We start from the raw sequence: 13,831 nt of genomic DNA, 5'->3' as shown, positions 1-13,831 counted from the left end.
TCACCAGACCTTGACAAAAGTCCACCGAGTGGATTTGTGCCGGGGACCAGACGCTCCTTCCCCATCCGGAAAGCCGTGCGTTAGACCGCACGGCTAACCGTGATCTAATATACAAGAATATTAAATGTACGGTGGCAAATTTTTCCGCCTTACCTCTTTTATACCAGCTGGTTCGCCTCATGTGACATCTAGTGGTTAATTTCACATCACATAATTTTGATCAGATAATACAGTTCATGACCCACACAAGAAGTCCTCAGATATAACAAATTAATGGCCGTGGCCGTCGTGGTCGTGGAGGAAAAGTGGTAGTACTGTGGAAGCTGTATAATACTATACTAGCAATTTAATAATGCTCATAGGTTATTCAGTTTATGTTGCATCCAAATTTGACGCATCATGACCCACTATAAGAAACTAAAATCAGCAATGAAATAATTTGTTCTCATATTAGTGCACTGTTTGCTCTTACATCTTTTAATGTACAGCGAATTCCTCAGATCGTTGGAATTTTTGGATTAACCGTTCCGGCCTTTCTATTGTACATAAACAGATGTCATGATCAAGTTTCTATAGTTACCTTTTAAACTTTCGCCAGTAGGTTGGCTCGATAGTGACACGTATAGGCGCAAAAAGGCTGTTGATGCTGTTCAGCTACAAATACGTAATTTGAAACAAACATGGTGTCTCACGTAACAGATGATTCACTCAGCCCGTGGAAGTAAATCGCTTTGTTGACACGATTATTAATTCCCCAACTGAGACTTCAGCTGAAATGTCTACGAAAACGGCTCAGCTCTTTGTATTTACAACGAAGATATACGAATTTGAAGTGACTGTCAGTTCAACCCCTCAGTATATTACCATTCGCCAAACACGTAGAACCACCTGAGTCAATAATACTGCTCAGGACTGCAAAGGCGAGCTGCAGCTGCGAGCAATGTTGCTAGTGGTGTACAGATAACTATAAACATTATCATGTTTTACTTACCGATCTGACATCGATTAAGTAATCTTAATACCCATTGCTGGAGTAAATGTAATCCACAGAGTGATTTACGCTATGAAAGACTGTGGCTGTAGCAGTGACTCTTAATATATGGAATACACATTTTATCATTCAAAAATATCAGATATGCTCAGAGGCTACATCTACTAGAATCAGACACACGATTTAAGTGAACTATTGAGTTTATTACAAAAAGCCATGAGAACGAACAAGCATCTAAATAAGTCACGAAATCAGGAAAATTGCAAACACAGAAATTAACTCTGAGAAGTAGAGAAACGAACTCAGTTGCCAAAGTTACGGATCGGAATTAGCTTATCACATACCTGAGTTGGTGAAATTTAACTTGACCTGCCTACACATAAATTGCAGTGATTGTCTGACATGGAGATGGACACTCATTCGGGAGGACGACTGTTCAAAACTGCCTCCAGCCATCCTGATTTAGTTTTCCGTGATTTCCCTGACTCGCTTAAGGAAATACCGGGGCCGCGCCGAGTGGCCGAGCGGTTTGAGACTCCATGTCACGGATTGCGCGGCCTCTCACGCTGGAGGTTCGTGTGCGTGTGCGTGTCTAGGGACTGATGACCTCAGCACTTTGCTCCCTTAGGAATACACACACATTTGAACATTTTTTGAAATGCCGGGATGATTCCTTCGAAAGGGCACGGCTGCTTTCCTTTTCCATCCTTTCCTAGTCTGCGCTTGTGGTCCATCTTTAATGACCTCGTTGTCGACATAAAACACTAATCTCATTCTGACTGGAGAAACGAGGAAGTCCTGAGAATTCGCTGACGAATGTGGAAAAATGAATCTGAGAAAGATTCTGAATCTCTAGTTTCAATGGGCCTAACATACCAAAGTTGCTAATTATGCTCACAATTATTGTTGGTGCGATATGAGCCGATCGTTGACATCGTTGTCTGGCTGCCATGAAGTACAGTGCTAGAACAGCTCTGCCAAGGATTCCAAAATCGGACCACACACTAACAGCGTCTGCTGTCCCAGTTGGGAGTGAAGCCTGCAGAGTACAGCACGATGTTCGGAGATAACGTCTTTTAATGTGTAGTCAGTCTGTTAAGAGGCAAAACGTTAAAAACGAATAGTCTAGATTTCCTCCCCACTTTCGCTAAAAACTTCGCGCTACGTGTTACGTCGTCCTGATGTCACGTCAATTTCATCTATCTTTGTCCTCTCACACCACAGCTAGCCTTGCATCAGAGCTTTCCGTCAACTTTGCTGTATCTTCTTAACGTATAACATGTCACAACTGTCTTGCATTGTTGTTTGGACTACCAGGAGAAGTTCATCAGCTGAAAGTACTTCTGTTAGCACAGCCCAGATGCCCACCCTCCGCCGGGCAGTGTTCTGTCATCCGTAATGAATGCTTGCAGCTTGGCTGTCCAAAGCGAATATGCACAATAAATTGCACAGTAGGCTGGGCGCCAGTATGACATTAACCAAGGCGACTTGCCCCAAGACAACGTGAGGTGGCCAACAGGGGGTCGGTTTTGGCGTGCCACTCTTGCGACTTCGCTGTACCGTATCCTCAGTGCATCTCAATTCTGAAGCTCACCCAAAGCAACTGAGACAGCTAGCAACAGGTTTAAATTACAGAATGTCAAAAAGAGGAGATGAAGTAAGCACCTACAGCCACTGTAATAAAATTAACCCATATCAAAATTTACTCTATCGAACCCTGTCTAGCTCAACTCACGTATGGTCGAGTTATTTATTAAACCTGAATTAAGAGAGACTGACAGATTGGTTTACCACTTTTCACTGCGAGAGGTCTGTTTTTATTCATTGGCTCTTAAGATCAGTCGTATATCGTATCCGTTAGAGTATCTCAGCACCTGTATTGTTCGCCTCATTTTAAATCCTGTCGCTGATAATTACGTTAAGTGTACTAATGAAACAGCTGTAAGTATCTGACATTTGTAGGATTGCATTTCATATTTTAAGGCGGTAACAAATGTCTTTTAGATGACAATAAGACTCCTATGGTCTGTTGTACCTCTTGCATTAGCCTCCACGTTGGAAATTGTTCTAGGCCATAAATTTTTCAGTCATACGTATTTGCTGTAGTACGTTACTAGCTCCCACTTTCCTTTAAATATTATTGTAAGAATACTGTTGTTTTCTGCTTGTTTGCATATTTCAGAGAACATGATTTGTAACAAAACATGTCCAGGATTAAATCGAATTAATATTCCCTCAGGGGCTCAACATTCGTTTGCTGATTACGGGCTTGGCGACCCCGGGTTCCTGAGCCGGGTACTGGCAAGCGCCACCAGTCCTCCGTCACCATAAGCTCTGGTCATACTTCAGCGAACACCGTGCGGTGCAGCGGTGGAATGTTGTGTGTTTCGGAGAACTGGGGTCTTGGCTTCACCGCCTGGCCCGCGAGGAAGGTCTACACCTCTATAAAAAAAAAAAACCTCAACCTCAAGGTGTGCTACGTGCTGAGGTGGTGTATGGCTGTTGAGGTAAAACAGTCTGACGGACAACCTCTGGGGCACCTGCCGCCCACCAGTAAAAGGCTTCCTCAGGCATGCAGGGCTCTGCCTGGGTCGACGGTTGTTTCCCTAGCGTCTCGTGGGATTCCTATGGAACTGTCTCATGAAACTACTACTCCTGACGGGACGGGTGTACCTTCAGGCAACACCTATACCCACTCTACATCTACATACATACTCCGCAGTCCACCATACGGTGCGTGGCGGAGGGTACCTCGTACCACAACTAGCATCTTCTCTCCCTGTTCCACTCCCAAACAGAAGGAGGGAAAAATTGACTGCCAATATGCCTCTGTACAAGCCCTAATCTCTTATCTTTGTGGTCTTTCCGCGAAATGTAAGTTGCCGGCAGTAAAATAGTACTGCAGTCAGCCTCAAATGCTGGTTCTCTAAATTTTCTCAGTAGCGATTCACGAAAAGAACGCCTCCTTTCCTCTAGAGACTCCCACCCGAGTTCCTGAAGCATTTCCGTAACACTCGCGTGATGATCAAACCTACCAGTAACAAATCTAGCAGCCCGCCTCTGAATGCCTTCCCCACAACTGCCATTACATGCTTGTCCCACTTCATATCGCCCTGCAATGTTACGCCCAAATGTTTAATCGACGTGACTGTGTCAAGCGCTACACTACTAATGGAGTATTGAAACATTACGGGATTCTTTTTCCTACTAATCTGCATTAATTTACATTTATCTGTATTAAGAGTTAGCTGCCATTCTTTACATCAATCACAAATCCTGTCCAAGTCATCTTGTATTCTCCTACAGTCACTCAACGACGACAACTTCCCGTACACCACAGCATCATCAGCAAACAGCCGCACATTGCTATCCACCTTATCCAAAAGATCATTTATGTAGATAGAAAGCAACAGCGGACCTACCATACTTCCCTGTGGCACTCCAGATGATACCCTCACCTCCGATGAACACTCACCATCGAGGACAACGTACTGGGTTCTATTACTTAAGAAGTCTTCGAGCCACTCACATATTTGGGAACCAATCTCATATGCTCGTACCTTAGTTAGGAGTCTGCAGTGGGGCACCGAGTCAAACGCTTCCCGGAAGTCTAGGAATATGGCATCCGTCTGATACCATTCATCCATGGTTCACAAGATATGTGAAAAAAAGGCGAGTTGCGTTTCGCAGGAGCGATGCTTTCTAAAGCCGTGCTGATGCATGCACAGAAACATCTGTCTCAAGGAAATTCATTAATTCGAACTGAGAATATGTTAGAGAATGCTGCAACAAACCGATGTTAAGGATATTGGTCTGTAATTTTGAGGATCTGTCCTTCTACCCTTCTTCTATACAGGCGTCATCTGCGCATTTTTCCAGTCGCTCGGGACTTTACGTTGGGCAAGAGATTCACGATAAATGCAAGTTAAGTCAGGAGCCAATGCAGTAGATTACTCTCTGTAAAACCGAATTGGAATCCCATCAGGACCTGGCGATTTATTTATTTTCAACCCATTCAGCTGATTCACAACCCCAGAGATGTCTTACCACTGTGTCCTCCATACGGGAATCTGTAAGAGACTCGAACCTCGGTATGTTTGTACGATCCTCCTGCGTGAAAGATTTCTCAAATGCTAAATTTAAAATTTCAGCTTTCGTTTTGCTGTCTTCCGTTGCCAGGCCAGACTGATCGATGGAAGCCTTCGACCGGCTTAGCGATTTTACGTAAGACCAGAATTTCCTTGGGGTTTCAGGAAGAGCTTTTGCTAAGGTACGACAGTGGCAGTGGTTGTATACTTCGCTCATCGCTCTTTTTACAGCAGCACGAATCTCTACAAACTTTTGCCTGTCCTCATTCTCCCGATCTTCCTTGTGCCGCGAGTGCAACTGTCTTTGCTTCCTGAGCATTCTCCGAATTGCGCTGTTAAACCACGGTGGGTCTTTTCCGTCCGTAACCCAATTTTTCGGCGCATACTTGTCCAATGCGTGGTTTACAGTGTGTTTAAAATTTGCCCACAATTCTTCCACGTCCATCGTACCAGAAGTAAATGAAGTAGATTCATTTACTAAGTGGGATGCTAACAACTGCTTATCTGCTCTTTCTAGTAAAAATACTTTCCTAGGCGTCTTGACCGACTTTTTAACGTTCGTATCCATATTCGTAATGACAACATCATGTTCACTAATCCCTGTCTCAACACTGACACCGTCGATGAGGTCTGGTCTGTTCGTGGCTACCAGATCTAAAATATTTCCATAACGCGTTGGCTGTCGATTTAGCTGCTCGAGACAGTTTTCAGATAATGTGTTCAAAAGTAATTCACTCGACGGCTTGTCTGTACTACCTGTAACGAATCCATAGACATCCCAGTCTAGACTAGGTACGTTGCAGTCGCCTCCGACTAATATAGCATGATCCGGGTACTTCTGCGATACAGAGTGTAGACTCCCTTTGAATGATTCTAGAACCGTCACGGTGGAACCTGGTGGCCGGTAATAACATCCAACAATTAACATTATTTCTCCTAGCCCTGTTAAACGTGTCCAGATAACTTCACAATCACACTCTACTTCGATCTCAGCAGACACAATATTTTTGTCAACTGCAATGAAGACACCACCACCTCCTACGGTATCTAATCTTTCTTTCCGATATACGTTTCAACCCTCACTAAGTATTTCAGAACTTCCTATCCAAGGGTTCAGCCAGGTCTCAGTCCCGAGAATAATTGCGCGCCACACGCTTCCTGGGGGGCAGTAAATTCAGGAACTTTATTCCGAACACTCTGAAAATTTACTGCTAGTATCTTTACAGCTGAAGTGTCTTTACACTGAGCGCGTCCTGATGTCCCTGCCTGCACGTCGACTGGTGAGTGTTCATCAGGACACCTCGCACTACTGGCTAGCCTAAAAAACCCCCATGTGCACGCCACAAGTACTCTGCTACCCGAGTAGCTGCTTCCTTTGTGTAGTGCACCCCTGACCTATCTAGGGGCGTCCTACAATTCACCACCCAATAGCGCAAGTCTAGAAATCTGCAGCCAAGACCGTCACAGAGTCGTCGAAGCATCTGGTTGAGACCCTCCACTCGGCTCCAAACCAAAGGACCCCGATCCACTCTGGGAACGATGCTGCAAATAGAGAGCTCTGTTTGCACCCCACGTGCGAGGCCAGCGGTCTTCACCAAATCCGCCAGCCGCCTGTACGACCTGAGGATCGCCTCAGAACCCAAGCGACAGGCATCATTGGTGCCGACGTAGCAACTACTTGCAGACGACTGCACCCCGTACGCTCTATAGCCGCAGGCAAGGCCGCCTCCACATCTTGGATGAGGCCCCCCGTCAGACACAGACGCGACTTCTTTCCAGCCCTGTACGCTATTTCCCTAAGGGGCTCCATCACCCGCCTAACATTGGAGCTCCCAATAACCAGAAAGCCTTTGCCTCCGTGTGCCTGCTCGGGCCCTGCTGAAGGAGCGGCCGCCTGCACACTGACAGGCTGAACGGGCGAGGCCAGCCGGCCAGCCTCCACGTTGAACCTCCGCCTCGAGCAACGCGAACGCGTTGCAGTCCGCCACTCACGCTGAGGTGAGGGCGGCCCCAATGCGCCGGGTACACTAGAAGGTGCCTCGGTGGCGGAGTAAGCGGACGCAGCAAGCGACATTTGGGATGTCTCAAGCGACGCGCCAGACCCTCCGCCGCCGCTGGACCTCGAGGCAGCAGCCTGAAGCCGGCTGACCGTGGCCAACAGCACGCTCAGCTGCTCGCGAACCGCGGCCAGTTTCTCCTGCGCCCGCACACAGCACGCACACACCCTATCCATCCTACTGCTAATATCTGGACGTATAGAGTTGCGACAAATAAATCAGCAATATGCGACTGCACAGTTGCGTCACCAGCGCCAGATTGAGCTGCGATATATGAACAATTACTTACGAACTAAGCAATCAAATAACCACGACTACGCCACTATACAGATATTACAATGCGATCCTACCCCTATCTTAGTACAAATGACAACCGCCTACGCGTTGTTACACTCTACCGTTATTAAAATTTGATACTACCCCTTTCTAAATCGAAAATACGCGAAGATCCGAAAAATTTCACAACGCAAGCACACAAACACACAAAGTAATTTGAATTAAACCTGCGGAACAAATACGAAAAACTGAATATACGACTAGTTTCTGCTACTGCTGCTCGCACAAGTCACTCTGCAAGCACAGATGAAACCGCACTGGCCTCTGTCTGCTGCTGACTGACTCTACGAAATAAACAGAAAGCACTGGCTGTCCAAAACAAACAACTGACTAAAGACTACACGAATTTATACTTTACAGCTACCAATAAGCAATATTACTCATCTCAAATACGAGAATACGCAAAGATTTTAGGTAATTAAATATGCAAGCGCACAAACACCCGGAAAGACATTAAGAATCAAACGACAAAACAAATATGGAAGATAATATGCGACTCGCTAGTGCACTGCTGCTGCACTGATACTTCACCAGCGGCTGCTCAAGGCTCACTGCCTTACAGGGAGCTCGGATGGTGAGTCGTCCTGAAAAGAAGCCTCATCGTAATATTAACAGGGCATTAGTGTGCCATAACACTTTTATTGTAATCAAGCGAAACGGTGGAAGCTTTGAGAAGATATCCCATTTTTATATCCAAATGGAATTGAAAGATATTGCTGGGTCTCTGAAACGTGTCAAATGACTTTGTAATGGAACGCTTTTAGTTGAAACCAAATATCTAAGGTTCTGGGATGTAAGGCCTTAGGTGACTACCCAGTCGAGGATGTGAGTTGCATAATACCCTTAACTTGCGGGGTTACCTGCTCTGATATAATGGTGGACCCTGCGGAGTTCCGTGAAGAGTGGAAGAATGTGGGCGTCATGGAGTTACAGAATTATATGAGGAGAGTCAATGGGAAATTGGAAAAATCGGCAACGTTTATTCTAACGTTTAGTAAACTCAGAATTACCGGAACATACCCGCTATACCACTATCGAATGTAACGGGATGGCTACGTGTGGCAATTGTGCAGGCTCCGCTTACGAGTCAGGGACTTCTTGTACACAATCTCCGAAATGTGTAAACTGCTCTGGGAATCACCCAGTGTGGAGCAGAAAGTGCGGGGGTTACAACGAGGAAACGAAAATTCAAGAGTTGAAAGTAGACACACACACACCCTATGGTGAAGCTAAAAAGGCTTTCAAAGCCATGAAACCACCGGGTTTTGCTTCTTCTTTTGCATCAGCCCTTAAGACACCAATCGCTAAGTGTGATGCCTCCACAAAAACTCAGACCACAGATTCCAGTACGAACACATGCACTTGTCAATGTACCTGTGGGGAAAACGCTACACTTGCAACTGCTGTCGTTCGGAAACCGTCAGCAGTAGGCTTACCACCTAAGCCGCATGTCATTCTCCAACATTAGAACCCAACTAAGCCATCCCCGCAACCCAGGCAACCGCCGCCTTCTGTCAGTAAAGGAAACACATTCTTCGAAAAGTAGTTCTAAATCCAAGAAAGCTGTAGGTAAACGTTCGGATCGACGAGCGCTCTTGCTTTCTGATGGAGAATGTGCTCTTGGGGATATGGACTTCCAATCGGAGGAACCAGAGAGAACGGAAGCGGCTGACGTTCCCCTGACCTCTCCAGTAAATCACCGCCTCCAAGGGAGAAAGAAAAGAACCACCATCTCTAACCAATGGCTTCCGCAGGAACTTGGGTGTTGCAGTGGAATTTTAATGGATATCGCTCACATTTGGAAGAATTGCAGCTGCTGATCCAGGATAAACCTTTCTGCATATGCTTACAAGAAACACATTTTAGTCAGACAGCTCTGCGTTACGGGGCTACCACATGTACTTCTGAAGACTGGGCTAAAGGTGAAGTGGCTATTTTCCTTGATGACAGATGCCTCTTCTTCCCTGTCCCTCTTACCGTGACTATGCAAGCAATTGCTGTGAAAGTTCTCGCACCCTTTACTAGCACAGTGTGTTCTCTGTACCTGCGCCCCAGTGACGCTTTAGATGCAGACATACTGGCAAGACTCTTCCAGGCACTTCCGCGACTATTCGCCCTTGTGGGGGACTTCAATGACCACAATGTGCTGTGGAGCTCGGCTACTTCTTGCTCCAGGGGTCGGATGATCGAGCGACTCGTCCATTCTGAGAATATCTGCCTTCTGAACGCAGGTCAGATAGCACACTTTCCCACAGCTACAGGGTCTTTTTCAGCCGTTGGCCTTTTTGTTCCCCAGCTATTGCAGACTGAGTTCAGTGGGAAGTGGCTCCAGATTTACATTCTAGTGACCACTTCCTAGTGTGAATCCGCCTGCCAACTAGGATGGTGGCCAAGAGGAGAGCACGCAGGTGGATGATACAAAGAGCAAATTGGTTACAGTACAGTCGACAGGCTATTTTTGAACAAAAGGATTGTGCACAGGAGGCGGTGGCCCATATCACTCATGATGTCCAAAGGGCTGCTGCAGAGGCCATCCCTAGGTCTAGTAACCACCTCAGACAACGGCCTGTACATTGTTGGAATGACGACTGTCGATTGGCCATCAAGGCCAGGCAGCTAGCTCTGTGAAACTTAACTGTCCAACTACAGACAATCTTCATGCCTTCAGGTCTACGAGAGCACATGCAAGGCCAGTGATCAAAGAACGGAAGAAGGCTTCCTGGAGGGAATTCACGACTTCCATTAGTAGGTCCACTGCCGCTGTGCACGTTTGGGAATGAATAAGACGGATTTCAGGCAAGGGTAATCTACATCCCCTTACGGTCTTGTCAAATAATGGGATCGTCGTGGACACGCCAGAAGACATGGCTCACGTTGTAGCTGAACACTTTCTTACTGTTACAAAGTCATCCAGACAAGCTCCTGCTGTTCAGGTATTCTGTCGGACTGCAGAGATGAGGAAGCTTCATTTCTCCTAGCATAATGAGGAAGTCGACAATCTTCCATTCTCCATGTGGGAACTGGAATTAACTTTATCTGCTGCCAGCCACACTGCTCCAGGACTTGATGAGATCCAATAATACCATTCTTCGTCATCCGTGCACTGAAGCAAAGAGTCAGCTCCTCTTGTTTCAATCAGATCTGGTTTGATGGACAGTATCTCATGACTTGGAAGGAGGCACTATTAATTCCATTCTGGAAACCAGGCAAGGACCGTAGCGCTACTAACAGTTATCGGAGTGTCGCTCTTACCAGTTGTATGGGAAAGACTCTTGAACGCATGGTCAACCGCCGCGTTGTGTGGCTGCTCGAGTCGAGAGGTCACCTGAGCCGCTCCCAGTGCGGTTTCAGGCGCTATAGTCCCACTCTTGACAACTTAATTCTACTAGAGACGGCGGCCCAGGAGTCGTCCTTACGCCAAAACCATTTAGTTTGTGTGGTTTTATGACCTAGAAAAAGCATATGACACTACTTGGAGGTGCAACATCCTTCGCCAACTTCATGAGTGGGGACTATGTGGACGCCTGCCACTTCTGATCCAATCCTTTCTCGAGAACTGGCGTTTTCGTTATCGCATTGGCGATGTCATGTCTGATTGCTACGTTCAGGAGAATGGTGTGACCCTGGGCAGTGTCCTCAGTGTCACATTGTTTGCCATCGCTATCAATGGCATTACCTCTGCAGTCAGGTGCCCTGTCAAATGATCTTTGTTTGTGGATGACTTTGCAATCTTCTACTCTTCCTCTGATCTTATAACGACGACGACGAGGCAGCTACAGCTGACCATTAGGAGGCTGGAAACATGGGCCCAGAAACTGGTTTTCGGTTCTCACCTGAGAAGACTGTGTGTCAATTTTAATCGGAGTTTTTACCAACCGGAGGCTACAATGGGGGACCGTACTTTAAGTTTTCAAGACACTGTGTGCTTTTTGGGTTTATTATTTGTCTCGAAATTAACATTGCTCCCACACCTAAAAGACCTACGAACAAAGGGCTTCCAGTTGTTGAACATTTTGAAATGCCGCCTGCAGTTTTATAGAGCATTTGTTCGTTCACACTTAGACTATGGCAGCGTGGTCTACGGATCGACCCGTCCTTCCTACCTCCAGATGTTAAGATGCTGTCCACCATGAGGGCATTCGGATATCGACTGGAGCCTTTCGGACCAGTCCAGTCCAGTTCAGAGTCTGTGTACAGAGTCTGGTGCACAAACACTCTGGATTCGGCGACGTATCCTTTTGGCTCGACAGGCGCTGAAAATCTCAGCGTCTCACCAGTCATTGGCATATAGTTCAGTGATCCAACCCACCTTCGAACGACTGTTCAGGAATCTGTCCCAAGCGACCCAGCCATTTGGTGTACGTGCTACACACTGTCTCGAGGATCTCTCGGACATGAAAATACACACTCAGGGATGGAACGCACTGCCGCCTTGGTGTCTTCAGAGGCTCAAATTCATTTTAAGCTTGACGTAGTACACGAAAAGTTGTACTCCAGATTTGGTTTTTACAATTTTGATTTCGTCTATTTTAAGAATGTTCCATAGTTTTATCGTTATTTATACAGATGGATCCCAGCAGGGAAATGCTCTCGGTTGTTTTGCGGTTTTCCCTTATAGGGTTTTTGAAGTGCATCTTCCATAACAATTTACAAATTATGATGCAGAGTTATATGGCATTCTGATGACACTGGAGAGGGTTCACAGATATCACCGTATGAGTTTCCTTGTGTGTTTAGACTCTCTTACTGCAATGCAGGCACTTTACCAAATGTATCCGGTAGACCCGCTGATTGAGCTCATCCATGACTCCTTACAGCGGCTCCAACACCGTGGCAAGGAGGTGATCTTTTGCTGGGTACCTGGCCACATTGGGATACTGCGTAACGACATGGCTGACAAAGCTGCCAAAGAAGCATGTTGGGATGGTGCTGTCCATCAATGTCCCATCCCGTAGCACGCCATTCTCATTTTCTGACAGATGCATCATGCGTCAGTGGGAGACTGAATGGTTGCGGGTGAGAGACAACAAACTGCGGTCGCTCGAATCGACCACAAAGGCTTGGCGGACTTCATGTCAGCCTCGCCGCTGGAAGGAGATTTTGCTTACCAGACTGCATCGGGCAAGCTCTTTCACACATGGCTTCCTCCTCAGGCGGGAGGATCCACCATTCTGTGAAGTTTGTGGCGCGCCGCCTTCAGTTCAGCATATTGAGGCTACGTGTGTCCTGTATACTGATGTTAGGGCAGCCCTCTATCTCGCTGGAGATCTGCCCACCGTCCTCGTCGATACCGATACCAGTGTTACAAGACTGGTGAACTGTCAGGCCTCATCCCTAAACTGGCGGGGAAGGGCGGCAGACTTTAATACGTTATAAACTGCTTCGCGTGTGAGGACAGCCTTCGTCCCCACCCATGAGATTTTCAGGTTGACTTTTCGTCAGGGTGCTGATGACCATGATGTCTAGCGCCCCATCATCGAATTAATATAGGAAAGAGTCAGATGTCAAATTACTTCTGCCATTTACAAGCATCAGTAGTATTGTTAGCAAACGTAATAACAGTAGAACCACGAACTTGATGGCTGAACTGTGTGTAGATTGAAGGAGTAAAGGGCAGCAGGGACCTGCGAACTCCGCTTAACAACTAAAAACTGTTCATTCTTCCCATACAAGTGTCCTTCCAAGCGTGGTAAGTACGTAAGATGCAATATTATTGCGCTGCTGTCACTGTTACTACATGCCTGTCGTAAGAATATTTGTTTGGAAAAGTACTCACAGGCCTGACATGTTTTATTATTAAATTATTCGCTCAGTAATGAACGTACAACGCAACAACAATCACTGATACCCATAAACAGCCACCGTATGAGCGAAAAGTTTTGCAATATTTTCTTAGCGTTATTCACGCATACATCATCTAACATATAAAATCCGTTGAACATCCACCAAATTAAGTCTTCGCAACGGAGGAAAATTCGGTTAGCTGCATAAAACGCTTTTAACAGAAACGTTAGCGTAACGCTGTTGTAAAAGTGTTGAATGCTACTAAGCTTTAACTAATAAAACAGCCGGTACCTCACATAGCTGGAAGTGGATAATACTAATACGAGAAAGGAAACTTGGCAGCTATATTTATAAGATCACAATGTCTAAGAAAATCTACATATGCTTTTGTGTAACCTAGACATATATTGCAGTAAAATAAACAGGTAATTTAAGAACTGAATCTCCGTTCACCGAAGAAACTGAGATTGATTTCTGACGTCTTGTTGCAGGGAGACTGGTGGCTGTACATATGATGGTATACGGCTTCATTTACTTCTTAGCTTGCGGCAAGCTGCTAAAAGCGCAAAAGGGAG

The 13,831-nt window shown here is 46.1% G+C and overlaps 1 protein-coding gene across 1 annotated transcript in view; it reads left to right on the top strand.

Annotated features, from left to right (window-relative positions):
* Window positions 1-13,831, top strand: part of LOC126248381 (uncharacterized) — a 597,430-nt gene that overhangs the window by 336,370 nt on the left and 247,229 nt on the right. The window lies entirely within an intron of this gene.

This window comes from Schistocerca nitens, chromosome 3 (assembly GCF_023898315.1).
Source record: "Schistocerca nitens isolate TAMUIC-IGC-003100 chromosome 3, iqSchNite1.1, whole genome shotgun sequence".
Taxonomy (NCBI): domain Eukaryota; kingdom Metazoa; phylum Arthropoda; class Insecta; order Orthoptera; family Acrididae; genus Schistocerca; species Schistocerca nitens.
This window is presented reverse-complemented; position numbering and strand designations above follow the sequence as displayed.